The following is a 26,702-nucleotide window of genomic DNA, read 5'->3' as shown; positions in this document are numbered from 1 at the left end:
GGTGTGAATATAGGGCTGCTAATCCGGGTGTGAGGCGAGGCTAGGGCTGCTAATCTTAGGGCTGCTAATCTGCTAATCTGGTAGCGGGTGTGAATAGGTCCCGGGTGTGAGGCGAGGCTACATAGGGCTGCTAATCTTAGCGGGTGGGTGTGAATAGGTCCCGGGTGTGAGGCGAGGCTACATAGGGCTGCTAATCTTAGCGGGTGTGTATAGGTCCCGAGGCGAGGCTACATAGGGCTGCTAATCTTAGCGGGTGTGTATAGGTCCCGAAGCGAGGCTACATAGGGCTGCTAATCTTAGCGGGTGTGAATAGGTCCCGAGGCGAGGCTACATAGGGCTGCTAATCTTAGCGGGTGTGAATAGGTCCCGAAGCGAGGCTACATAGGGCTGCTAATCTTAGCGGGTGTGTATCCCGAGGCGAGGTTCATAGGGCTGAGCGGGTGTGGCGAGGCTACATAGGGCTGCTAATCTTAGCGGGTGTGTATTGTTCCTTAGCGGGTGTGTATAGGCGAGGCTACATAGGGCTGCTAATCTTAGCGGGTGTGTATAGGTCCCGAGGCGAGGCTGAGGGCTGGCGGGTGTGTATAGGCTACATAGGGCTGCTAATCTTAGCGGGTGTGAATAGGTCCCGAAGCGAGGCTACATGTAGTCTCTGGGATGCAGAGAGTGGAAGGGCGATTTTCCATGATGCCACTGGAAGTCTTTCACACTTTCTCAAGAATGCTACGATTTGATAACCGTGAGTCAAAGACCTGCAAGACGTGTGAGAGACAAACTGGAGGCCATAAGAGAGGTCTGGGAGTAGTGGGAGGAGCATCTGACGACCATAAGAGAGTTCTGGGGTAAGTGGGTGGAGCCATAAGAGAGGTCTGGGAGCAGTGGGTGGAGCATCTGACGACCATAAGAGAGTTCTGGGGTAAGTGGGTGGAGCCATAAGAGAGGTCTGGGAGTAGTGGGTGGAGCATCTGACGACCATAAGAGAGTTCTGGGGTAAGTGGGTGGAGCCATAAGAGAGGTCTGGGAGTAGTGGGTGGAGCCATAAGAGAGGTCTGGGAGTAGTGGGAGGAGCATCTGACGACCATAAGAGAGGTCTGGGGGAGGTGGGTGGAGCCATAAGAGAGGTCTGGGAGCAGTGGGTGGAGCATCTGACGACCATAAGAGAGGTCTGAGGGAAGTGGGTGGAGCCATAAGAGAGGTCTGGGAGAAGTGGGTGGAGCATCTGATGACCAAAAGAGAGGTCTGGGAGTAGTGGGTCGAGCATCTGACGACCATAAGAGGGGTCTGGGAGTAGTGGGTGGAGCCATAAGAGAGCTCTGGGAGCAGTGGGAGGAGCATCTGACGACCATAAGAGAGGTCTGGGAGTAGTGGGTGGAGCCATAAGAGAGGTCTGGGAGAAGTGGGTGGAGCCATAAGAGAGGTCTGGGAGAAGTGGGTGGAGCGTCTGCCGTACCTCTACAACCCTGGGCCTGAAGTAACAGTGAATGAGCAACTGGTTCCATTCACAGGTACATTTATATTTTCATATATGTAATGTAAGTGATTTTCACTGTTCATTTTATTATGTATTGCTGTAATATCATTGATCAAGATCATTGATTTATGCGATTGTTTTTTAACACTGATACTAATTACTGATAGTAATCTCTTTTGTCAAAAGGTTGCTGTCCTTTCCGGCAGTATTTGCCCAGCAAGCCAACAAAGTATGACATCCAGATATGGGTGGCCTGTGACGCACAATCCAGCTACGCTTGGAAGATGCAAGTCTACACAGGGAAGCCGACCAGTGGAGGCCCGGTGAAGAACCAGGGGATGAGGGTTGTGCTTGATGTGACAGATGGACAAAGGGGGCACAAAATCACATGTGACAATTTCTTCATCTCTTATGAACTCAGCCAACAGTTCCTGAAGAGGAAGATCACCATGGTTAGCATAGTTAGAAAGAACGAGCCTGAGCCCCCCCTGCACTCCTCGCAAGGGGGAGAGAGGCCTTCTCATAAAAGGTTACCTTCACCCCCACCACCACTCTAGTTTCTTACCTCCCAAAGAGGAACAAGAACGTGGTCCTCCTGAGCACACTGCACAAAATGGCTGAGATCAGTGATCGTGAGGACAGGAAGCCAGCCATCATCCTGGACTACAACCACAACAAAGGAGATGTGGACAACCTGGACAAGGTGATTGGAACATACCGCTGCAGGAGGATGACTGCCCGCTGGCCCCTGGTCTTCTTCCATAACATCACTGATGTGTCCTCATACAATGCCTTTGTGATATGGAACAAGATCAACCCTACCTGGATGCCTGATAAGCAGAACAAGAGGAGGGTGTTCCTAGAGCAGTTGGGAAAGGCACTTGTAACCCCACACATTTAAAGAAGGGAGCGCCTCCCCTGCACAGCAGCCTCTGCAGCGCTTGTGAAAGCTGTTCAGGGGGCTGAATCTTGTCCGGATCCACCTGAGGCTGCAGCAGGGGCAGGCAAGAGGAGGAGATGCCAATTCTGCCCCCCAAAGGACTGTAAAACAAATACTATGTCAACCTTGTGGCTGGGGGCAATGGTTAAAAAAAAAATGGGAGAAGACTAGTATTTTGAAATTGAATTCCTCATTGTACAGTATATAAGAATATATCACTATGTTGCCAAAAAAGTTCAAGACGGTTATTATTTCCCTTCAATAAAATGCATTCAAAACTACTGGGGCGGCAGGGTAGCCTAGTGGTTAGAGCTAGGACTAGTAACCGGAAGGTTGCAAGTTCAAACCCCCGAGCCGACAAGGTACAAATCTGTCGTTCTGCCCCTGAACAGGCAGTCAACCCACTGTTCATCGGCCGTCATTGAAAATAAGAATTTGTTCTTAATTGACTTGCCTAGTTAAATAAAAGTAACATTAAATTAAAAAAAACTTTCTGCACATTTCTGCTACTTTCTTAGGCTATACAAGTGCTAACAAAATGTATGTTTAGACCAATGCAGTAGCTTTAGCAATAATAATAATAATAATAAACCTCTACTTTTGTAAAGAAAAACAATTATGACAGGTGTGATATAATAAAACAACGAATGGTGTTTAATTATTAAATAGCCGTTCTGCATTGTGAAGAGGGAAACCCAGATATTCACAACGTTTGTGATGAATGACAGGTTGTTTCTTCATGCTAAATAGATTTGGGGTTTAAAATTCAATTAAGATGCTTTATTTTCGTGGTTTAGTGAAGGTGGGTCATTTTAGACCCTTAGGACAAGGGGAGTATACAGAATGTTATAAGACTACACAAGGGGAGTATACAGAATGTTATAAGACTACACAAGGGGAGTATACAGAATGTTATAAGACTACACAAGGGGAGTATACAGAATGTTATAAGACTACACAAGGGGAGTATACAGAATGTTATAAGACTACACAAGGGGAGTATACAGAATGTTAAGACTACACAAGGGGAGTATACAGAATGTTATAAGACTACACAAGGGGAGTATACAGAATGTTATAAGACTACACAAGGGGAGTATACAGAATGTTATAAGACTACACAAGGGGAGTATACAGAATGTTATAAGACTACACAAGGGGAGTATACAGAATGTTATAAGACTACACAAGGGGAGTATACAGAATGTTATAAGACTACACAAGGGGAGTATACAGAATGTTGTAAGACTACACAAGGGGAGTATACAGAATGTTATAAGACTACACAAGGGGAGTATACAGAATGTTATAAGACTACACAAGGGGAGTATACAGAATGTTACAAGACTACACAGGGGAGTATACAGAATGTTATAAGACTACACAAGGGGAGTATACAGAATGTTATAAGACTACACAAGGGGAGTATACAGAATGTTATAAGACTACACAAGGGGAGTATACAGAATGTTATAAGACTACACAAGGGGAGTATACAGAATGTTATAAGACTACACAAGGGGAGTATACAGAATGTTGTAAGACTACACAAGGGGAGTATACAGAATGTTATAAGACTACACAAGGGGAGTATACAGAATGTTATAAGACTACACAAGGGGAGTATACAGAATGTTATAAGACTACACAAGGGGAGTATACAGAATGTTATAAGACTACAGAGGGGTTAAGTTGGGCAGAAGCACCTTTGGGTATACCTTCTTTTCCTGGTGTGTGCATGCGTGCCTTCATGAGGAGCTAGTCCAGCATTGGGTCAACCCTCCCCACCCTCAGAAGAGCAGGCCAGGCTGAAGGACACTGTGTCAGCGCTCCCATACAAAAGCCCACTGAGCGCCCCCCCGACACACTCCTCACGGCCTTGCCTCACACCCCAAAGTAATTATGCAGACCTCTTGACTTTTTCCACAGTTTATTACGTTACAGCCTTATTCTAAAATAGATTAAATCGTTTTTTACCCGCATCAATCTACACACAAGACCCCATAATGACGAAGCAAAAACAGGTTTTTAGGTTTAAGTATTCAGACCCTTTATTCAGTACTTTGTTGAAGCAGCTTTTGGCAGCGATTACAGACTTGAGTCTTCTATGTTTATGAGGCTACAAGCTTGGCACACCTGTATTTGGGGAGTTTCTCCCCATTCTTCTCTGCAGATCCTCTCAAGCTCTGTCAGGGTGGATGGGGAGCTTAGCTGCACAGCTATTTTCAGTTCTCTCCAAAGATCGGGTTCAGGTCCGGTCTCTGGCTGGGCCACTCTAGAACATTCAGAGACTTGTCCTGAAGTCTCGGCTGTGTGCTCAGGGTCATTGTCCTGTTGGAATGTGAACCTTCGTCCCAGTCTGAGGTCCTGGGCGCTCTGGAGCAGGTTTTCGTCAAGGATCTTTCTGTACTTTGCTCAGTTCAGTTTCTCTCGAGTCCCTGCCGCTGAAAAACATTGCCACAGCATGATGCTGCCAGCACCATGTTTCACTGTAGGGATGGTGCCAGGTTTCCTCCAGATGGGACGCTTGGCATTCATGACAAAGAGTTCAATCTTGGATTCATCAGACCAGAGAATCTTGTTTCTCATGGTCTGAGAGTACTTTTGATAAACTCCAAGCAGGGTGGCATGTGCGTTTTACTGAGAAGTGGCTTCCGTCTGCCCACACAAGCCCAAAGGCCTGATTTGTGGAGTGCTGCAGAGATGGTTGTCCTTCTGGAAGGTTCTCCCATCTCCACAGAGGAACTCTGGAGTTCTGTCAGAGTGACCTTCCGGTTCTTGGTCACCTCTCTGACCAAGGCTCTTCTACCCCGATTACTCAGTTTGGCCGAGCGGCCAGCTCTAGGAAGACTCTTGTTGGTTTCAAAATTGTTCCATTTAAGAATGATGGAGGCCACTGTGTTCTTGGGGACCTTCAATGCTGCAGACATTTTTTGGTACCCTTGGTTGGTTTTTGCTCTGACATGTACTGTCAACTGCGGGAATTTATATAGACAGGTGTGTGCCTTTCCAAATCATGTCCAATAAATTGAGTGTACCACAGGTGGACTCCAATCAAGTTGTAGAAACATCAAGGATGATCAATGGAAACAGGATGCACCTGTTCAATTTCAAGTCTCATAGCAAAGGGTCTGAATACTTACGTAAATAGGATATATATTTTATACATTTGCCAAAAAATCTAAAAACCTGTTTTCGCATTGTCATTATGAGGTATTGTGATGTCATTATGGGGTATTGTGATGTCATTATGGGGTATTATGTGTGGACTTCTGAGGATTTTAATTATTGAAATACATTTTAGGACAAGGCTGTAACGTAACAAAATACAGAAAAAGTCAAGGGGTCTGAATACTTTCCCAATGCACTGTCTGAGCTAGAGGTGAGGGGGCAGGGTCGCCTCATGCCCCAGAGGTTAGTGGGCAGGGTCGCTTCAAGCCCCAGAGGTTAGGGGGCAGGTTCGCCTCATGCCCCAGAGGTTAGGGGGCAGGGTCGCTCATCCCCCAGAGGTTAAGCCCCAGAGGTTAGGGGGCAGGGTCGCCTCATCCCCCAGAGGTGAGGGGGCAGGGTCGCCTCATGCCCCAGAGGTTAGTGGGCAGGGTCGCCTCGTGCCCCAGAGGTTAGTGGGCAGGGTCGCCTCGTGCCCCAGAGGTTAGGGGGGCAGGGTCGCCTCGTGCCCCAGAGGTTAGGGGGCAGGGTCGCCTCGTGCCCCAGAGGTTAGTGGGCAGGGTCGCCTCGTGCCCCAGAGGTTAGTGGGCAATGTCGCCTCATGCCCCAGAGATTAGGGGGTAGGGTCGCCTCATGCCCCGGAGTTTAGTGGGCAGGGTCCTGTGGGTCTCTCTGGCCCCTTTGGAACACTGGCATTTTGTACCTTTTATATTAGCTACAAAAGACTCTCTACACCAATGCACATCTACACAGTCTAGCTGGAGGACCTGTGCTAGCCTCAATAAAAACGGCTCAGCAACAATAGTTGAACTGACTAGGAAAATCACATTTGGGTATTTTACACAAAACCCCAAAACCAAGACAACATGGAGGCCACATTCCTGCATACGGTAGCCATTAGCCAAGCCCACTTACAGCTCAATATTCCCTGTTAGTTTGGCGTATATACTGTCTGCTCTCTAGACTGTAAACTAGTGTAACAGACACACAGAGGGAGATCCATAAACTAGTCCCGAGGTCGCTCCATAACACACTAGTTATGGATCTGTACTGTCACAAAACAGCCTGGCAGCCATGACAGAGCTAAAATTAGCTTGGATCATTATCTTCGATCAGGAGGCCCAGTCCAGAGTTATGGCCTGCAGCTCACACTGTCTCAACATCCCAAACAAGTTGGACTGAACTTGAAAGTTAAGTGCCTTGGATGAGAACACAAACTTAGCTGATGGTCAACTATTCTCTGTTATCAACTTCAAGACCTGGTTTACATGCTAGAAGGCCTTAAGTAATACTATAACCGGGGTAGACAGAGGTTCAGTAATATTATAACTGGGGTAGACAGGTTCAGTAATACTATAACTGGGGTAGACAGAGGTTCAGTAATATTATAACTGGGGTAGACAGAGGTTCAGTAATACTATAACTGGGGTAGACAGAGGTTCAGTAATACTATAACTGGGGTAGACAGAGGTTCAGTAATACTATAACTGGGGTAGACAGAGGTTCAGTAATACTATAACTGGGTAATACTATAACTGGGGTAGACAGAGGTTCAGTAATACTATAACTGGGGTAGACAGAGGTTCAGTAATACTATAACTGGGGTAGACAGAGGTTCAGTAATACTATAACTGGGGTAGACAGAGGTTCAGTAATACTATAACTGGGGTAGACAGAGGTTCAGTAATATTATAACTGGGGTAGACAGAGGTTCAGTAATACTATAACTGGGGTAGACAGAGGTTCAGTAATATTATAACCGGGGTAGACAGAGGTTCAGTAATATTATAACTGGGGTAGACAGAGCTTGCCACTGATACTGACACAGGGTCAGATACCACCCACCCTAGATCTGTAATTAAAGGAAACTTCTATCTTAAGCTATAAAGCCACACATCATTGCTTCTCGTCAGCAGTCATGCATCACTCTCATAGTACGGTTTATTAGAGGAAGCATGATGTTAATTTAATATTCCAGACCTCCATGTGAATCCTATTGGCTCACTCTGACCATTACGACAACATTAACGTCAACAACAACAAAACACACTCACAACATTCTTCTTCCTGTTTCTCTCCAGAAGATCTAACCCAGGCAGGCCTTGCCAGGCCAGCACCATGTAAACTCCAACCAACTGAGCCTCCACAAGGACTCTGTGATTTCAGCCCACAAACCCTTGCAGATATCCAGGCTTAGGTTCTCCCCTCCTCTTGGTGGTTCTATTCCCCTGTAACTCTGTAGTAGTTTCATGTTGACCTCTTCTCACAAATACCTACAACGGTTTTCAATACGATCTCTATGTTGGTCCATCCCAAAGACACCTACAAGGGTTTCTCCCAGGTCGGTCCCCTATACACTCACACATACCTGGGGTGGATTCTCCAGTGACATTGAGGCCCACGGAGAGTTGTCGGAACACCAGCCACTCTGCCTGTGTGTGGCCCGGACCTTGGCCTTACTCTTGGTAGGACTCTTCTTCATGCTGTCCCTCAGGTTGGTGAACTTCACCCGGCTCTTAGACATGGAGGCGGGCAGCGTGCAGGAGCTGTAGTTCCTCTGGGGGCTCTGTAGGGGGAGCTGTGGTGAGAGCAGTGGGTGGCGGTTCAACAGAGGGGTCTGCTGCATCTGGGGAGGGGGATGATGGTGGTAGAGGTGATGTTGCTGCTGCTGCTGTAGCTGTTGGTAGTGTTGTAGTGCCTGCTGCTGGAGCTGCTGTTGGTGTTGGAGCTGCATCTCTTGGTGTTGGAGCTGCGTCTGTGGTTGTTGGAGTTGCTGTTGGTGTTGGATCTGCATCTGTTGGTGTTCGAGCTGCGTCTGTGGTTGTTGGAGCTGCATCTGTGGTTGTTGGAGCTGCTGTTGGTGATGGATCTGCATCTGTGGTTGTTGGAGCTGCATCTGTGGTTGTTGGAGCTGCTGTTGGTGTTGGAGCTGCATCTGTTGGTGTTGGAGCTGCATCTGTGGTTGTTGGAGCTGCTGTTGGTGTTGGAGCTGCTGTTGGTGTTGGATCTGCGTCTGTGGTTGTTGGAGCTGCTGTTGGTGTTGGATCTGCGTCTGTGGTTGTTGGATCTGCTGTTGGTGTTGGATCTGCGTCTGTGGTTGTTGGATCTGCTGTTGGTGTTGGAGCTGCATCTGTGGTTGTTGGAGCTGCTGTTGCAGGAGGTGTTGCTGCTGTCTGTGGATCAGAGGCAGCTGGATCTGGGTCTGCTGGAACCTCTGTTGGGTCTGATGGAACCGATGCCGATTCTGGGTCTGGTTCCCCAGGATCTTACCCTGGCTGGAGTCCACCACCCCAAGGCTGGGACTGCAGCCCCCGGGGCCCCCGCAGCAGTACTCGTGGTTGTGGTAGTAGGTCGTCATGGCTGGGGCTTAGCCGTAGGTTCAAGAAGAGATGCAGGGTTGATTTTGATATGAAGATGAGATAGAAAGCCTGGTATTCCTATTCGGTCTCCTGTAGCAGGCTAACTAGTGGTAAGAGAGATCACACCACAGAAAAATCCAGTCTTATCCTCTGTCTGTAGTCTTACCCTCTCACCACCCTCTCTCTCACTCTTGTGCTTCCCTCTCTCAGACCGGCTCCTCCCCCTCCCCCCCTCTTGTTCCCTCCCCCTTGCTCACTCTCTCGCCAATTAATGAGCTCCAGTGGGTACTGCACATGACAGCACACAGGCATGAATAATCAATGCGGAGCCGGGACTGTGATATGGGGATCAGGGCTCGTCTGTGGACGCTGGCTGGGCCTCCCTGCTTCCTATAGCGGTAGGAGGAATGTGATAGTTGCCTGTCAAACTCAAATCTACAGGCTTTGGTTACTATTTCACGACAGCATTAGTGAACGCTTCTAAATTGCGGGAAGATTAACATTGGGTGTGTGTGTGCAGTGTTGGGAAAAATAGTTGACCAAGCTACCAATTACTTCACATTGGAAGACGTTAAGCTACCTTTAAGAAAAATGTAGTTTACTTAAACTAAAGTAACTTTGAAATGTAATAGAATATAAAATTGTAAGAACAGATTACACTGGAGTCAGATGTTTACATAATGTGTAATTTAGCCTATTAAAACACAAAAACAGTTTCAAGTGAGAATTAGGCAGGTCTGCTGACAAAAAAAACAAAAGGACATTCTAGTCTACTTCACCCATACTTCCTTGTTTTTTGTGTGTGTGTGTAGTCCCAGTAGTTAGCTACACCGTTGTGTGTGTAGTCCCAGTAGTTAGCTACACCGTTGTGTGTGTAGTCCCAGTAGTTAGCTACACCGTTGTGTGTGTAGTCCCAGTAGTTAGCTACACCGTTGTGTGTGTAGTCCCAGTAGTTAGCTACACCGTTGTGTGTGTAGTCCCAGTAGTTAGCTACACCGTTGTGTGTGTAGTCCCAGTAGTTAGCTACACCGTTGTGTGTGTAGTCCCAGTAGTTAGCTACACCGTTGTGTGTGTAGTCCCAGTAGTTAGCTACACCGTTGTGTGTGTAGTCCCAGTAGTTAGCTACACTGTTGTGTGTGTGTAGTCCCAGTAGTTAGCTACACCGTTGTGTGTGTCCCAGTAGTAGTCCCAGTAGTTAGCTACACCAGTAGTTGTGTGTGTAGTCCCAGTAGTTAGCTACACCGTGTGTGTGTGTAGTCCCAGTAGTTAGCTACACTGTTGTGTGTGTGTAGTCCCAGTAGTTAGCGACACTGTTGTGTGTGTAGTCCCAGTAGTTAGCTACACCAGTAGTTGTGTGTGTAGTCCCAGTAGTTAGCGACACTGTTGTGTGTGTGTAGTCCCAGTAGTTAGCTACACCGTTGTGTGTGTAGTCCCAGTAGTTAGCGACACTGTTGTGTGTGTAGTCCCAGTAGTTAGCTAGTTACTGTTGTGTGTGTAGTCCCAGTAGTTAGCGACACTGTTGTGTGTGTGTAGTCCCAGTAGTTAGCTACACCGTTGTGTGTGTAGTCCCAGTAGTTAGCGACACTGTTGTGTGTGTAGTCCCAGTAGTTAGCTACACTGTTGTGTGTGTGTAGTCCCAGTAGTTAGCTACACTGTTGTGTGTGTAGTCCCAGTAGTTAGCTACACTGTTGTGTGTGTAGTCCCAGTAGTTAGCGACACTGCTGCATGGCAACAAATACATTAACTACTGACAACACCACCAAGACTTGAATTTAGTTCAACTACCACCAAGCTACTGCAAAATGTAGTTAAATTGTGTGTGCGTGCGTAGGCGTGTACGCAAACAAGAAGAGCCTACAGGAGGGCCTAGATTCCCCAGTGTGCCTGGCCTCCTGATGCCCATACAGAGAGAGGTGTATAATTCAGGACACAACAGCTCTCCAGAGGTGACCCGTCCTGACCAGCTGTCAGTCTACTCTGGCTGTCGCCATAGAGACAACACGCCACAGCAGAGCTCAGATGTGTTATCGTGGATGTGGTACCGTCGCCATAGAGACAACACGCCACAGCAGAGCTCAGATGTGTTATCGTGGATGTGGTACCGTCGCCATAGAGACAACATGCCACAGCAGAGCTCAGATGTGCTATCGTCGCTATAGAGACAACACACCACAGCAGAGCTCAGATGTGTTATCGTGGATGTGGTACTGTCACCATAGAGACAACACGCCACAGCAGAGCTCAGATGTGTTATCGTGGATGTGGTACCGTCGCCATAGAGACAACATGCCACAGCAGAGCTCAGATGTGTTATCGTCGCTATAGAGACAACATGCCACAGCAGAGCTCAGATGTGTTATCGTCGCTATAGAGACAACACACCACAGCAGAGCTCAGATGTGTTATCGTGGATGTGGTACCGTCGCCATAGAGACAACACGCCACAGCAGAGCTCAGATGTGTTATCGTGGATGTGGTACCGTCGCCATAGAGACAACACGCCACAGCAGAGCTCAGATGTGTTATCGTGGATGTGGTACCGTCGCCATAGAGACAACACGCCACAGCAGAGCTCAGATGTGTTATAGTGGATGTGGTACCGTCGCCATAGAGACAACATGCCACAGCAGAGCTCAGATGTGCTATCGTCGCTATAGAGACAACACACCACAGCAGAGCTCAGATGTGTTATCGTGGATGTGGTACCGTCGCCATAGAGACAACACGCCACAGCAGAGCTCAGATGTGTTATCGTGGATGTGGTATGCCATAGAGACAACACGCCACAGCAGAGCTCAGATGTGTTATCGTGGATGTGGTACCGTCGCCATAGAGACAACACGCCACAGCAGAGCTCAGATGTGTTATCGTGGATGTGGTACCGTCGCCATAGAGACAACACGCCACAGCAGAGCTCAGATGTGTTATCGTGGATGTGGTACCGTCGCCATAGAGACAACATGCCACAGCAGAGCTCAGATGTGCTATCGTCGCTATAGAGACAACACACCACAGCAGAGCTCAGATGTGTTATCGTGGATGTGGTACCGTCGCCATAGAGACAACACGCCACAGCAGAGCTCAGATGTGTTATCGTGGATGTGGTACCGTCGCCATAGAGACAACACGCCACAGCAGAGCTCAGATGTGTTATCGTGGATGTGGTACCGTCGCCATAGAGACAACACGCCACAGCAGAGCTCAGATGTGTTATCGTGGATGTGGTACCGTCGCCATAGAGACAACACGCCACAGCAGAGCTCAGATGTGTTATCGTGGATGTGGTACCGTCGCCATAGAGACAACATGCCACAGCAGAGCTCAGATGTGCTATCGTCGCTATAGAGACAACACACCACAGCAGAGCTCAGATGTGTTATCGTGGATGTGGTACCGTCGCCATAGAGACAACACGCCACAGCAGAGCTCAGATGTGTTATCGTGGATGTGGTACCTTCGCCATAGAGACAACATGCCACAGCAGAGCTCAGATGTGTTATCGTCGCTATAGAGACAACACGCCACAGCAGAGCTCAGATGTGTTATCGTCGCTATAGAGACAACATGCCACAGCAGAGCTCAGATGTGTTATCGTCGCTATAGAGACAACACACCACAGCAGAGCTCAGATGTGTTATCGTGGATGTGGTACCGTCGCCATAGAGACAACACACCACAGCAGAGCTCAGATGTGTTATCGTGGATGTGGTACCGTCGCCATAGAGACAACACGCCACAGCAGAGCTCAGATGTGTTATTGTGGATGGGCTTGCATATCTCTACAGAGTACACCACTATACACATTGGGATACATATCTCTACAGAGTACACCACTATACACATTGGGATACATATCTCTACAGAGTACACCACTATACACATTGGGTTACATATCTCTACAGAGTACACCATTATACACATTGGGATACATATCTCTACAGAGTACACCATTATACACATTGGGATACATATCTCTACAGAGTACACCACTATACACATTGGGTTACATATCTCTACAGAGTACACCATTATACACATTGGGATACATATCTCTACAGAGTACACCACTATACACATTGGGATACATATCTCTACAGAGTACACCATTATACACATGGCATGGTACCTTGGTACAATTCCTCAGAGTGAGTTTGATATTTGTTTTTTATTATATATATTTATATTTATTTAAAAGTCCCCAGCATCAAAGGAACAAACAACCCCTTGGGTCATATGACCACAGCAAAAGCCATAAGCATGTCATTTCATGTTTATTCAAATGATATATGTACTGCATCCTTCTAGCAGCCATGAGATAAAACTGTATAGGGCTCCAAGGCAGGTGCCATTAATGTGTCATGGCTAGCCCTCACCAGAGAAATGTTCATCGTTCACACAGAGAGACACACAGAGAGACACACAGAGAGACACACAGAGAGACAGGCTAGTATATGAGAGCCTTTATAAAGAGCTAGCACCACCGCTGAGGGCGCTGAGAAAGAAAGAAACATCAAGGGAAAGAGGAGAGAGAGAGAGAGAGAGAGACGGGGGGGAGAGAGAGAGAGAGGAGAGAGAGAAAGAGACACACAGAGAGACACAGAGAGACAGGCTAGTATATGAGAGCCTTTATAAAGAGCTAGCACCACCGCTGAGGGCGCTGAGAAAGAAAGAAACATCAAGGGAAAGAGGAGAGAGAGAGAGAGAGAGAGAGAGAGAGAGAGAAAGAGACAGCAAGAGAGACACAGAGACAGGCTAGTATATGTGAGCCTTTATAAAGAGCTAGCACCACCGCTGAGGGCGCTGAGAAAGAAAGAAACATCAAGGGAAAGAGGAGGACTGTGAGAGAGAGAGAGAGAGAGAGAGAGAGAGAGCGAGAGAGAGAGACGGGGGGGAGAGAGAGAGAGAGAGGAGAGAGAGAGAGACACAGAGAGACAGAGGCAGCGAGAGAGACACAAAGACAGAGAGAGGCACTACATTGCTGTCTGCCATACGATGAGGGACAGTGTCTGACAGACCAACCAACCTGCACATGTCCTCTATGCTTACTGTTATTGTTCAAAGTATGGTTATTGTTGTTACTGTTGACCCGTTGACAATATTGATTATTAATTATGTTAATATTGTAAATCTCCAAAGTAAGTGTTTGGAAATATGTACATTGCTACGTCATGCCAATAAAGCAAATTAAATTGAGAGAGATAAGTGAGAAAGAAATAAGAGGTAAGTGAGAGAGATAAGTGAGAGAGAGAGGAGAGTGAGAGAGATGAGAGAAGTGAGAGATTGAGATAGAGATGAGAGAAGGGAGAGAGAGATGAGAGAGAAACAGAGACCAGGCAAAAGGGAGGACTGAAAATCAGGGTGAGATCGAGAGATCCAGCGAGAAATAGAGAGAGAAATAGAGAGAGAAATAGAGAGAGAAATAGAGAGAGAGAAATAGAGAGAGGGGGAAGAGCAAGATGTCTCCACTGTAGGGCTTCTATGTCTAGTAATACCAACCCTAGAGGCTATGTTATTCCGCCAGTCAGAGTGGCTACCAAGAATAGGTGAGCATCTCACCTCTAAAAACACCACTCTCACCAAGGACAGCCCCACAACACCAGTAATTAAACAGAAAGGGATGTACAAAGAGTGTCGTACTATACAGAAGCCCTTCAAATACAGTGACTGAACAGAACCTCTACTGTGTAATTACTAGCCGTGACAAGCCAGGGAGACACTCAACCACTTACTACAGGAACGAGTTATAACAAATAACAGACTGCATTTTCACCTCAGGTCTCAAAGCCCCCTGTACAGTATGGAGATAACAACCCCCCTGTACAGTATGGAGATAACAACCACCCCCTGTACAGTATGGAGATAACAACCACCCCCTGTACAGTATGGAGATAACAACCCCCCTGTACAGTATGGAGATAACAACCACCCCCTGTACAGTATGGAGATAACAACCCCCTGTACAGTATGGAGATAACAACCCCCTGTACAGTATGGAGATAACAACCCCTGTACAGTATGGAGATAACAACCCCCCTGTACAGTATGGAGATAACAACCACCCCCTGTACAGTATGGAGATAACACCACCACCCCCTGTACAGTATGGAGATAACAACCAACCCCCTGTACAGTATGGAGATAACAACAGTATGGAGATAACCCCCCTGTACAGTATGGAGATAACAACCACCCCCTGTACAGTATGGAGATAACAACCACCCCTGTACAGTATGGAGATAACAACCCCCTGTACAATATGGAGATAACAACCCCCTGTACAATATGGAGATAACAACCACCACCCCCTGTACAGTATGGAGATAACACCACCACCCCCTGTACAGTATGGAGATAACAACCACCACCCCCTGTACAGTATGGAGATAACAACCACCACCCCCTGTACAGTATGGAGATAACAACCACCCCCTGTACAGTATGGAGATAACAACCACCCCCCTGTACAGTATGGAGATAACAACCACCCCCTGTACAGTATGGAGATAACAACCACCCCCTGTACAGTATGGAGATAACAACCACCACCCCCTGTACAGTATGGAGATAATAACAACCACCCCCTGTACAGTATGGAGATAACAACCACCCCCCCTGTACAGTATGGAGATAACAACCACCCCCTGTACAGTATGGAGATAACAACCACCACCCCCTGTACAGTATGGAGATAACAACCACCACCCCCTGTACAGTATGGAGATAACAACCACCACCCCCTGTACAGTATGGAGATAACAACCACCACCCCTGTACAGTATGGAGATAATAACAACCACCCCCTGTACAGTATGGAGATAACAACAACCACCCCCTGTACAGTATGGAGATAACAACCACCCCCTGTACAGTATAGAGATAACAACAACCACCCCTGTACAGTATGGAGATAACAACAACCACCCCCTGTACAGTATGGAGATAACAACCACTACCCCTGTACAGTATGGAGATAACAACCACCACCCCTGTACAGTATGGAGATAACAACCACCACCCCCTGTACAGTATGGAGATAACAACAACCACCACCCCCTGTACAGTATGGAGATAACAACCACCACCCCCTGTACAGTATGGAGATAACAACCACCACCCCCTGTACAGTATGGAGATAACAACCACCCCCTGTACAGTATGGAGATAACAACCACCCCCTGTACAGTATGGAGATAACAACCCACCCCCTGTACAGTATGGAGATAACCACCACCCTCTGTACAGTATGGAGATAACAACAACCACCACCCCCTGTACAGTATGGAGATAACAACCACCACCCCCTGTACAGTATGGAGATAACAACCACCACCCCCTGTACAGTATGGAGATAACAACCACCACCCCCTGTACAGTATGGAGATAACAACCACCACCCCTGTACAGTATGGAGATAACAACCACCACCCCCTGTACAGTATGGAGATAACAACCACCACCCCCTGTACAGTATGGAGATAACAACCACCACCCCCCTGTACAGTATGGAGATAACAACCACCACCCCCCCCCTGTACAGTATGGAGATAACAACCACCACCCCCTGTACAGTATGGAGATAACAACCACCCTCTGTACAGTATGGAGATAACAACAACCACCACCCCCTGTACAGTATGGAGATAACAACACCCACCACCACCCCCTGTACAGTATGGAGATAACAACAACCACCACCCCCTGTACAGTATGGAGATAACAACAACCACCACCCCCTGTACAGTATGGAGATAACAACCACCACCCCTGTACAGTATGGAGATAACAACAACCACCCCCCTGTACAGTATGGAGATAACAACAACCACCCCCTGTACAGTATGGAGATAACAACCACCACCACCCCCTGTACAGTATGGAGATAACAACCACCACCCCCTGTACAGTATGGAGATAACAACCACCACCCCTGTACAGTATGGAGATAACAACCACCACCCCCTGTACAGTATGGAGATAACAACCACCACCCCTGTACAGTATGGAGATAAGCACCACCCCCCCCGTACAGTATGGAGATAACAACCACCACCCCCTGTACAGTATGGAGATAACAACCACCACCCCTGTACAGTATGGAGATAAGCACCCCCCCCCCGTACAGTATGGAGATAATCACCTCCCCCTTGTACAGTATGGAGATAAGCACCCCCCGTACAGTATGGAGATAAGCACCCCCCCCCCATACAGTATAGAGATAATCACCTCCCCCTTGTACAGTATGGTCTTCAGCACTTCATACAACGTCATGTATTGGAGGCTGGGCTTTAATGGTTTCAAACTGATATGCACCTTGCCCCATCTTAGGCCTTTCAGATTGTCTTGTGACCTACACAATAAACCAGCCCAGCATTACTGGCCACCGTGCAGCATTAAGCTGTGGCCATAAAGTATCTACTGAGACTCTCCTTTGGGATACACTGCAGTAAAGGCCCTTCCATTAGCTGTGACTGGAGAAAACATAGCCGTGGTAATACCAAGACTGAACAGCAGGGGGCTCTACAGGCCCACGGGGACTGGCACTCACACTGACCTATAAGCTTCTCATAGACACTGATGTAAGATGCGTGTTTCCCTGCCTAATGGTTAGGCTTAGGATTCAGAGAGAGTAAGCTGATCCAAGATCCTACAGGCAACTTCTACCCAGAGCTGCCAATAATCATCAGGGCGTCTCAAAGTAGGAGTGCTGATCTAGGATCTGTCCATATAAATCTGATTCATTATGATCTAAAAGGCTAAACTGATCCTAGATCATCTATCCTACTCTGAGATGCTTTGTGTATACAGGGGCCAGGTCTCCTTACAAGGCCTCAGACAGAGAGCCTGAGGGTACTAGGGATGTAGACAGACTGATAGGTACAGACAAGGTCTTAATCGGGCGCTAGCTCAACCCTAACTGTGGTGTATATGGAAATCACTGAGATTACTACAAACACACACTTTGTAAGACTTGGCTGTGATGCACTGTGATCCATGGAATGGTAGACAGGAAATCCTCTCAAATGTTTATCAAGATTATATTACATGTCATTAGCACCTGTGTCAAGGTGATCAACTAGGGCTGGGCCATTTCTGCTACCTGAGGATTTATTTCCATTTTTTATTTAACCTTTATTTAACTAGGCAAGTCAGTTAAGAACAAATTCTTATTTACGATGACTGCCTACCTCGGCTAAACCCGGACAGCTTTATGGAACTCCCGGCTGGTTGTGATACAGCCTGGAATCGAACCAGGGTCTGTAGTGACTCCTCTAGCACTGAGATGCAGTGCCTTAGACAGCTGCGCCACTTGGGAGTCTTAATCAGTTTCCTCAGTTCCAAAAAGATTGAATTTTAGGAGCTGATTCTTAGAGGAATCAAATCTTAACACTCAGAAATGGGAGTCGACGTGCAAGGAGTCGAGGAATCAATTATCTTGTAGTTGACTCTCCACCATCGTCATTAACTGTTGTATAAATGGCAGAGAAAGGCAAGCAACAGCAGCAAAGTCCCGTATGGCAATACTTTAAGAAGTCAACTGAGAAGGTGATGAAATGCTAACATTATGGGGTGGAATTGAGGACCAGTAATGGTAGCAATGCTTCACCATCTGAAAGGGATGAGGACCAGTAATGGTAGCAATGCTTCACCATCTGAAAGGGATGAGGACCAGTAATGGTAGCAATGCTTCACCATCTGAAAGAGATGCAACGCAAGACACAAACGGTTGCTGGCAGCAGCACATCTGCATTGTGAATTCACATGGAATTTTATGAATTTTTCATATTTGTTTTAATGGAAAACTGATTTTTTTTAAATGTAATTTAAAAAAAATGTATTTATCACACCCCTAACCCAGGCCTGTCGAGACAAGGACACACCCCTAACCCAGGCCTGTCGAGACAAGGACACACCCCTAACCCAGGCCTGTCGAGACAAGGACACACCCCTAACCCAGGCCTGTCGAGACAAGGACACACCCCTAACCCAGGCCTGTCGAGACAAGGACACACCCCTAACCCAGGCCTGTCGAGACAAGGACACACCCCTAACCCAGGCCTGTCGAGACAAGGACACACCCCTAACCCAGGCCTGTCGAGACAAGGACACACCCCTAACCCAGGCCTGTCGAGACAAGGACACACCCCTAACCCAGGCCTGTCGAGACAAGGACACATTGCTAACCCAGGCCTGTCGAGACAAGGACACACCCCTAACCCAGGCCTGTCGAGACAAGGACACACCCCTAACCCAGGCCTGTCGAGACAAGGACACATTGCTAACCCAGGCCTGTCGAGACAAGGACACATTGCTAACCCAGGCCTGTCGAGACAAGGACACACCCCTAACCCAGGCCTGTCGAGACAAGGACACATTGCTAACCCAGGCCTGTCAAGACAAGGACACATTGCTAACCCAGGCCTATCAAGACAAGGACACATTGCTAACCCAGGCCTGTCAAGACAAGGACACATTGCTAACCCAGGCCTGTCAAGACAAGGACACATTGCTAACCCAGGCCTGTCAAGACAAGGACACATTGCTAACCCAGGCCTGTCAAGACAAGGACACATTGCTAACCCAGGCCTGTCAAGACAAGGACACATTGCTAACCCAGGCCTGTCAAGACAAGGACACATTGCTAACCCAGGCCTGTCAAGACAAGGACACATTGCTAACCCAGGCCTGTCAAGACAAGGACACATTGCTAACCCAGGCCTGTCAAGACAAGGGCACATTGCTAACCCAGGCCTGTCAAGACAAGGGCAAAGGGACTCTCTTTTGGGTATGAGAGGAAGACATCTTACCAAGCAACTTGATATTGAGAATTGAAGGAGATGGTTCCGGTTAAGAGAGAGCATGTGTACGTATGTGATGCGTGTGGGAGATGTGATCTGCGTGGCAGAGTGAGTCTCCATCCCACACACACTGAACGTGATGCAGTGATGCAACACTAATTCACCCTTTTCCATCTGCAATGACCATTCCTTTATTGTCACATTTCTCTTCACTGTCGTGAGGAGAGCTCGCAAGGAGACATTTAATTGTACCGTTAACACCCCCCCCCGCTGTTTCCTGTGAATATCACAAATAAAACACTCATTTGATTTGAGCCAAAACTGCAACAAGTTTTTTAGTAAAGCCATTCCATCCACCAGAAGAGGGTTAGAATTAGCATCGCTAACGGCTACACGGCTTGGTAGACATACGGGCAGTGAGCACACAGACAGCCTCTATTGCAGGGAATATGAATCTCTGATGCATTCTCATTGATATCTTCTGATAAACTCATCTCTGATTAATGTCTAATCAACTAATCAATAGCTCTAATGAGTTCAATACATTTAGTTGATTTCCAAACGTTAGACACATTTGATAAAATAACTGAAAATAAATTCTAATAACAGACCGTTTTTCATATTATAGCATCGGAAAAGTACAGAAGTTTCAGTACATCGCGCAACACGAGTCTGAACTTGCGTTTGAGTGTGTGACGTGTCTAAGCGTGTGTGTGATGTGTCTAAGCGTGTCTGTCTGAATGTGAGTGTGACGTGTCTAAGCGTGTGTGTGATGTGTCTAAGCGTGTCTGTCTGAACCAAGTGTGTGTGACGTGTCTAAGCGTGTGTGTCTGAATGTGTGTGACGTGTCTAAGCGTGTGTGTGACGTGTCAAGCGTGTGTGTGATGTGTCTAAGCGTGTGTGTCTGAATGTGTGTGACGTGTCTAAGCGTGTGTGTGATGTGCCTAAGCATGTGTGTGACGTGTCTAAGCGTGTGTGTCTGAATGTGTGTGACGTGTCTAAGCGTGTGTGTGATGTGCCTAAGCGTGTGTGTGATGTGTCTAAGCGTGTGTGTCTGAATGTGTGTGTGCGTGTCTAAGCGTGTGTGTGATGTGCCTAAGCGTGTCTGTCTGAATGTGAGTGTGTGACGTGTCTAAGCGTGTGTGTGACGTGTCTAAGCGTGTCTGTCTGAATGTGAGTGTGTGACGTGTCTAAGCGTGTGTGTGACGTGTCTAAGCGTGTGTGTGAACGTGTCTAAGCGTGTCTGTCTGAATGTGTGTGTGACGTGTCTAAGCGTGTCTGTCTGAATGTGAGTGTGTGACGTGTCTAAGCGTGTCTGTCTGAATGTGAGTGTGTGACGTGTCTAAGCGTGTCTGTCTGAATGTGAGTGTGTGACGTGTCTAAGCGTGTCTGTCTGAATGTGAGTGTGTGACGTGTCTAAGCGTGTCTGTCTGAATGTGTGTGTGTGACGTGTCTAAGCGTGTCTGTCTGAATGTGAGTGTGTGTCTAAGCGTGTCTGTCTGAATGTGAGTGTGTGACGTGTCTAAGCGTGTCTGTCTGAATGTGAGTGTGTGATGTGCCTAAGCGTGTCTGTCTGAATGTGAGTGTGTGACGTGTCTAAGCGTGTGTGTGACGTGTCTAAGCGTGTCTGTCTGAATGTGAGTGTGTGACGTGCCTAAGCGTGTGTGTGACGTGTCTAAGCGTGTCTGTCTGAATGTGAGTGTGTGACATGTCTAAGCGTGTCTGTCTGAACCAAGTGTGTGTGTGTGTGTGTGTATGTGTGTGTGTGTGTGTGTGAGTGAGATACAGGGCAGATGGCTGGCAGAGAGTAGAGAGAACAGAACAGGGCTATTATTTGGTTGAGTTGAGCTGCCTGCTGAACACCTGAATACCTGCTGCTGGTTACAGCAACACTGCCTAGCCACCCAAAATGCACCACTGTGTGTGTGTGTGTGTGTGTGTGTGTGTGTGTGTGTGTGTGTGTGTGTGTGTGTACGCACCAGCATAACCCACAGCTAGCGGAGTCAAAATAAATAAACAAATAATACGACACGTGACGCCAAGAAACACGCCTCGCTTCATTTGACGATCACCATGGAAACGCAACCATGGCAACGGACAAAGCCGGCGCATTAGAGGAGAGGAGCAGAGACCTTCTGGTCTTGACGACGGCTACGATGCGAGGTTATTTGTGGTCTCTGTTGGCTGGCGCTACACTCCTCTGATACAACAGGCCAGGCACATTGAGGATTACACAGAGAAATATATATGTGTGAGAGAGAGAGAGAGAGACATACAGTAGATGGTGAAAGTGAGACAGAGATGGTGAGACAGTGAGACAGATGGTGAGAGAGAGTGAGACAGAGATGGTGAGAGAGATGGTGAGACAGATGGTGAGAGAGAGTGAGACAGAGATGGTGAGAGAGGGAGAGAAAGAGAGAAAGATGGTGAGAGAAAGAGATGGTGAGAGAGAGAAAGAGATGGTGAGAGAGAGAAAGATGGTGAGAGGGAGAGAGAGAGATGGTGAGAGAGAGGGAGAGAGAGAGATGGTGAGAGAGAGGGAGAGAGAGAGATGGTGAGAGAGAGGGAGAGAGAGAGATGGTGAGAGAGAGGGAGAGAGAGAGATGGTGAGAGAGAGGGAGAGAGAGAGATGGTGAGAGAGAGGGAGAGAGAGAGATGGTGAGAGAGGGAGAGAGAGAGAGAGAGAGAGAGAGAAAGATGGTGAGAGAGTGAGAGAGAAAAGATGGTGAGAGAGTGAGAGTGAAAGAGATGCTGAGAGAGTGAGACAGAGATGCTGAGAGAGAGAGACAGAGATGTGAGAGTGTGTGAATGAGAGCTGTTGCATTTCGCTACAGCATTAACATCTGCTAACCATGTGTATGTGACAAATAAAATTTGATTTGATTTGATTTGTTGTAACCAGAGAAGGTGGGGGGGGGGGCTGAAAGGAGCTCACAAAGACCAAGGCTTTACTCATTTAAAACTACAAATGACTTGTAAATTAGCTGCCATCATTCACAGAGACTCTGTCAACGCTGGCACTGCCAGTGGAGCGATACGGTGACGAACAGCAGAGTGGACACACGCCAACACGCGCAGGAGTACAGACAGAAGGTCATTTATCCCTTCAGGTAGGCTACACACTAGACTCGTGGCCTAATGAAGGGACAGGGGAACAAAGATGATTCCTTCTGGGACAGAGAGAAAGAGGAGAAAGACACACAACCAGGAAGAGAAGACTCTCTTTCCACCAGGTTCATAGTCCAGGATCCTTACATCCCAGAAATCAACAACACCTACAGTGAATTAGGATAGAATTCAGACCCATGGACTTTTTCAAAATTTAGGTTACAGGCTTATTCGAAAATTCATTAAATAGTTGTTGTTGTTTTTCATCAATCTACACACAATATCCCATAATGACAAAGCAAAAACTGTTTTGGGGAAATTTTTGCTCATTTATTAAAAATAATAAACTGAAATATCACATTTATACCGCGTTGTTGCACAGTTATTTTCAGGTCTTTCCAGGGATGTTCGATCAGGTTCAAGTCCGGGCTCTGGCTGAGCCACTCAAGGACATTCAGAGACTTGTCCCGAAGCCAATTCTGCGTTGTCTTGGCTGTGCGCTTAGGTTTGGTGTCCTATTGGAAAGTGAACCACTCTGGAGCAGGTTTTCAACAAGGATCTCTCTGTACTTTGCTCCATTCATCTTTGCCTTAATCCTGATTAGTCTCCCAGTCCCTGCCTCTGAAAATCATCCCCACAGCATGATGCTGCCACCACCAGGCTTCACCGTAGGGATGGTATTGGCCAGGTGATGATCGGTGTCAGGATTCCTCCAGACGTGACGCTTGGTATTCAAATCAAATCAAATGTATTTATATGGCCCTCCGTACATCAGCTGATATCTCAAAGTGCTGTACAGAAACCCAACCTAAAACCCCAAACAGCAAGCAATGCAGGTGTAGAAGCACGGTGGCTAGGAAAAACTCCCTAGAAAGGCCAAAACCTAGAGAGGAACCAGACTATGTGGGGTGGCCAGTCCTCTTCTGGCTGTGCTGTATTCAGGCCAGGGTGTTCAATCTTGATTTCGTCAGACCAGATAATCTTGTTTCTCATAGTCAGAGTCTTTAGGTGCCTTTTGGCAAACTCATAGTGGGCTGTCATGTGGCTTTTATTGAGGAATGGCTTCTGTCTGGCCACTACCATAAAGGCCTGATTGGTAGAGTGCTGCAGAGATGGTTGTCCTTCTGGAAGGTTCTCCCATCTCCACAGAGGACCTCTGGAGCTCTGTCAGAGTGACCATCGGGTTCTTGGTCACCTCTCTGACCAAGGCCCTTCTCCCCTGAATTCCCAGTTTGGCCGGGCTGCCATCTCTAGGAACAGTCTTGGTGGTTCCAAACTTATTCCATTTAAGAATAACGGAGGGCACGGTGTTCTTAGGGACTTTCAATGCTGCAGAAATGTTTTGGTACCCTTCCCCAGATCTGTGCCTTGACACAATCCTGTGTCTGAGCTCTACGGACAATTCCTTCAACCTCATGGGTTGGTTTTTGCTCTCACATACACTGTCAACTGTGGGACCTTATATAGACAGGTGTGTGCCTTTCCAAATCACGTCCAATAGAATTTACTACAGGTGGACTCCAATCAATCTGTACAAAACATTTCAAGGATGATCAATAGAAACAGGATGATCAATAGAAACAGGATACACCTGAACTTAATTTCGAGTCTCATAGCAAAGGATCTGAATACTTACAGTTGAAGTTGTAAGTTTACATACACTTAGGTTGGAGTCATCAAAACTCGCTTTTCAACCACTCCCCAAATTTCTTGTAAACAAACTATAGTTTTGGCAAGTCGGTTAGGACATCTAATTTGTGCATGACATGAGTCATTTTTCCAACAATTGTTTAAAGACAGATTATTTCACTTATAATTCACTGTTTCACAATTCCAGTGGGTCAGAAGTTTACATACACTAATTTGATTGAGCCTTTAAACAGCTTGGAAAATTCCAGAAAATGATGTCATGGCTTCAGAAGCTTCTGGTAGGCTAATTGACATCATTTGAGTCAACTGGAGGTGTACCTGTGGATGTATTTCAAGGCCTACCTTCAAACTCAGTGCTTCTTTGCTTGACATCATGGGGAAATCAAAAGAAATCAGCCAAGACCTCAGGAAAAAAATTGTAGACCTCCACAAGTCTGGTTCATCCTTGAGAGCAATTTCCAAATGCCTGAAGGTACCACGTTCATCTGTACAAACAATAGTACGCAAGTATAAACACCATGGGACCACGCAGCCGTCATACCGCTCAGGAAGGAGACGCGTTCTGTCTCCTAGAGATGAACATACTTTAGTGCGACAGTGCAAATCAATCCCAGAACAGCAAAGGACCTTGTGAAGATGCTGGAAGAAACAGGTACAAAAGTATCTATATCCACAGTAAAACGTGTCCTATATCGACATAACCTGAAAGGCCACTCAGCAAGGAAGAAGCCACTGCTCCAAAACCACCATAAAAAAAGCAGACTACGCTTTGCAACTGCACATGGGGACAAAGATTGTACTTTTTGGAGAAATGTCCTCTGGTCTGATGAAACAAAAATTGAACTGTTTGGCCATAATGACTATTGTTATGTTTGGAGGAAAAAGGGGGACGCTTGCAAGCCAAAGAACAGCACTCCAGTCCACTCCTAGAGAGACATAAACCTCCATTACAGCACTCCAGTCCACTCCTAGAGACATAAACCTCCATTACAGCACTCCAGTCCACTCCTAGAGAGACATAAACCTCCATTACAGCACTCCAGTCCACTCCTAGAGACATAAACCTCCATTACAGCACTCCAGTCCACTCCTAGAGACATAAACCTCCATTACAGCACTCCAGTCCACTCCTAGAGACATAAACCTCCATTACAGCACTCCAGTCCACTCCTAGAGAGACATAAACCTCCATTACAGCACTCCAGTCCACTCCTAGAGACATAAACCTCCATTACAGCACTCCAGTCCACTCCTAGAGAGACATAAACCTCCATTACAGCACTCCAGTCCACTCCTAGAGAGACATAAACCTCCATTACAGCACTCCAGTCCACTCCTAGAGACAAAAACCTCCATTACAGCACTCCAGTCCACTCCTAGAGAGACATAAACCTCCATTACAGCACTCCAGTCCACTCCTAGAGACATAAACCTCCATTACAGCACTCCAGTCCACTCCTAGAGAGACATAAACCTCCATTACAGCACTCCAGTCCACTCCTAGAGAGACATAAACCTCCATTACAGCACTCCAGTCCACTCCTAGAGACATAAACCTCCATTACAGCACTCCAGTCCACTCCTAGAGAGACATAAACCTCCATTACAGCACTCCAGTCCACTCCTAGAGACATAAACCTCCATTACAGCACTCCAGTCCACTCCTAGAGACATAAACCTCCATTACAGCACTCCAGTCCACTCCTAGAGACATAAACCTCCATTACAGCACTCCAGTCCACTCCTAGAGACATAAACCTCCATTACAGCACTCCAGTCCACTCCTAGAGACATAAACCTCCATTACAGCACTCCAGTCCACTCCTAGAGACATAAACCTCCATTACAGCACTCCAGTCCACTCCTAGAGAGACATAAACCTCCATTACAGCACTCCAGTCCACTCCTAGAGACATAAACCTCCATTACAGCACTCCAGTCCACTCCTAGAGAGACATAAACCTCCATTACAGCACTCCAGTCCACTCCTAGAGAGACATAAACCTCCATTACAGCACTCCAGTCCACTCCTAGAGACATAAACCTCCATTACAGCACTCCAGTCCACTCCTAGAGACATAAACCTCCATTACAGCACTCCAGTCCACTCCTAGAGACATAAACCTCCATTACAGCACTCCAGTCCACTCCTAGAGAGACATAAACCTCCATTACAGCACTCCAGTCCACTCCTAGAGACATAAACCTCC

General features: G+C 47.1%; 1 protein-coding gene across 18 annotated transcripts in view; it reads right to left on the bottom strand.

Annotated features, from left to right (window-relative positions):
- Positions 1-26,702, bottom strand: part of LOC112251651 (disks large homolog 1-like) — a 323,372-nt gene that overhangs the window by 131,349 nt on the left and 165,321 nt on the right. The gene's annotated exons all lie outside the window — the stretch shown is intronic.

The sequence above is a fragment of the Oncorhynchus tshawytscha genome, linkage group LG05 (assembly GCF_018296145.1).
Source record: "Oncorhynchus tshawytscha isolate Ot180627B linkage group LG05, Otsh_v2.0, whole genome shotgun sequence".
Lineage (NCBI taxonomy): Eukaryota > Metazoa > Chordata > Actinopteri > Salmoniformes > Salmonidae > Oncorhynchus > Oncorhynchus tshawytscha.
The sequence above is the reverse complement of the archived record's forward strand: the minus strand, read 5'-3'. Positions and strand labels throughout refer to the sequence as shown.